This window comes from Triticum urartu, unplaced genomic scaffold (genome assembly GCF_003073215.2).
Source record: "Triticum urartu cultivar G1812 unplaced genomic scaffold, Tu2.1 TuUngrouped_contig_504, whole genome shotgun sequence".
NCBI classification, from domain to species: Eukaryota; Viridiplantae; Streptophyta; class Magnoliopsida; order Poales; family Poaceae; genus Triticum; species Triticum urartu.
In genome coordinates this window covers 50,289-52,942 of record NW_024115679.1, presented here as the reverse complement: position 1 = coordinate 52,942, position 2,654 = coordinate 50,289, and the positions used below count along the sequence as shown (strand labels likewise).

Sequence of the window (2,654 nt, the reverse complement as noted above, 5' to 3'; positions counted from 1 at the left end):
CTGCTCCATCGCCCAGAGGAGGATCTCGATCTTTTGAATCGGTTGCGCGGGCTGGGGGAAAAGCTTTGCCCTCTCCTTCTTCGTCAAATTCTTGAGAGTGGCCATTGCCGTCCAGCTCATCTGCCTTGTGTTGTCAAACCAAGAACGGATCTCCCTCAACCTGGCCAACTTGACCTGGTCGCCGCCGGCGATCTGCACGAAGTCGGTGTTCTCGCCGCCGGCCATCAGCTCGATCTGCCGTGGAAGAGGGGGTGGGGGTGGGTGGGGGGGTGGGGGGGTTGCCTGAGTGGAGCGAAGTTGCAGCGGCAAGAAGGAGGAGATGACTGCGGTGGACATGGAGGAGAGGGAGGAGATGGCCGGCGATGAGTAATTATGGAATGTGTAGCACCATGGCGGCGGTTATTCATTCGACGAGAGGGGCGGCGCGTGCAAATTTTCCTAGGACTAAACTGCCCCTAGATTAAAACGCGTCCCCACCTTGTGACGAGTACCGGCCCCACTCGTTTTAGTACTTTCGCGTACTTTCATCGGAGTACTACCCAGTACTTCGTATTTGTCTGCCGTTAGATCGACATCAACGAACGGTTCTAAAAAAGCCCAACCACTCTAAAAGTTGTATTTTTTTAAAATACGATGAACTCCTTTTGAATGCACGCTGAACAAAATTTCTATACATGATGAACATTTTTTATACACACTGAACATTTTTCAAAGTTCATCAAATTTGACAATAGTTCATCAATTTTGAAAGAAAGTTCATCGATATGAAATAAAGTTACCAAATTGAAAAATAAATCCCGCGCTTAGCAGAAAAGAAAAAGAAAAGAAAAACAGAAAAAAGCTCTTTCCACGAAAACAGGAAATAGAAAAATGTTAAAAGCCTGTCAGTTAACACGAATTGGTAGGTTAGCCGAGTGGTTTGGCAAGCTGTGGACACGACCACATTGGAGCTAGCCGAGGGGACCTTGCAAGCGGCTCCAGCAATCGCGGAGCGTGCGCGGGGCGGCGGCAAAAGAGTGAGAAGACGGGAGGATGGCGGGCGAGGCGATCGACGTCTTTGCTACTGCGAAGACGACCAGGGTCGCGGGGACGAGGGGCCGCGGGAGGGAGGAATAGAAGATGATGAGGGAGTTGGAGACAAGCGCGTGGGAGGCGGCGCCGGACTTTGAGCGTGCCCAGGCATGGAGCGCCTCGCCGTCGTCGGTGCGGGCACCGGCACGTACTCATGAGGCAGAGTGGCGGCGGCGGTGGAGAGCACCCGTTTGTGCCTCCTGGCGGCGATGGTGACGCATGAGCTCGATGGAAGCCTGGATCTGTCCGTCCCGGTGGCGAGCACAACTCCTCCCCCGCGCAACCCTGATCATGCAGCGGGCGGTGAGCTGAGGCGCGGGTGCTGAGCCATGCATGGGGTTGGGGACGACGGTGACCCATCCTTCTGGCAGCTAGTACGGCCGGATCGATCCGCTGCCTCCCGCGTCGAGGAAGAGCACAGAGATCAAAACCGCCGCCGCCGCCGCCTCCTCCCACCCACTCCTCCCTCGAGACGACGGCGTTGGTGTGACTGCGTATGAGAGCCGAGCCAGTTCCACTCCTGCTGGCGACGCTCGTGCGGCCCGTTCCATGGCCGGAGGCGGAGGCGGAATTGGTCGATGTCGCCTTCATCTCCAGCACCAGATCTTGCGACGAAAACCGTGTCTCGTCTCGACGGCCGGCGACGGCAAGGGTGAGAGGAAGCGGTTCTTCCTGGCTCCTCTACATCTCAGGGCCGTCGCGCTCCTCATCTCCACGTCCCTCTGCGCTGACGAGCACGGGCAGGGCTTTCCACCATGGTTCCCTCCACGCCGACGGTGAGTGTGGTGCATGTTCCTCACTACGCTGGCACAAGATGCTGCTCAGATCCGTCATGTTGGAAACCTGATGCAGACGAGTTTTTCCTTACCAAGATGCTGCTCAGATCCGTCACCCCTCCTCTCCCCTGTCCCTCCTCCTGTCTCCTAGAGGGCAGATCCCTTTGGATGCTGTCAATTTTGTATGTTGAGATGAGGTTGTTAGATTTGTTTGGTCTGATGTGAGTTTCCCCTCAACTTTTTTGGGTGGATTTTTGGTTCCTGCTACCATGGAGAACGAGCGTCGATACCCTCTGAAATTTTGCCTGTTCGTGAGCTACCTCTGGCCACATTGTTTTTGAGCAAATATTCATCATATAACATTTTTATATGTTTCTCTGTTGGTTTTGCCACAGCAAAGTAAGAAGGGAGTAGAAGGCCTGCCAAAGGAGAATGAGAATGAAGCTATGCTGCTTGAAAAAAGAAAGAATCTGCAGTCCTAACAAAGAACCTGAAACAACAATCTGGCATCGCAGCTTGTTCACTAAATTTTCAGCTTCACACATATAATCTGACTTTCAAACACTATTAATTAGAAACAATAGGATTGCAGACACCGAGTCATCATATTGGTTAACACAAGTGAGAGATGAACACAAGTGAACTTTAATTTGCCTTAGTTATGTCAGCTCCATTTTCAAAAACCATGCTTTTATGGATTGATGGTAGGACTTGGGTACATCTACTGGCAGGCATACAACTTCACAATCACTTTGACTTAATACAGATTACTAATTAACTTGCTAAATGCAGATAAACTAAACATTC

At 52.0% G+C, this 2,654-nt stretch overlaps 1 long non-coding RNA gene across 1 annotated transcript; it reads left to right on the top strand.

Moving 5' to 3' along the window:
* Positions 1-1,805: 1,805 nt before the first annotated feature.
* LOC125528689 lies at positions 1,806-2,354 on the top strand. The gene is made up of 2 exons (XR_007292451.1): positions 1,806-1,847; positions 2,243-2,354. It is a non-coding gene; the product is annotated as an uncharacterized LOC125528689 (long non-coding RNA).
* Positions 2,355-2,654: the final 300 nt, after the last annotated feature.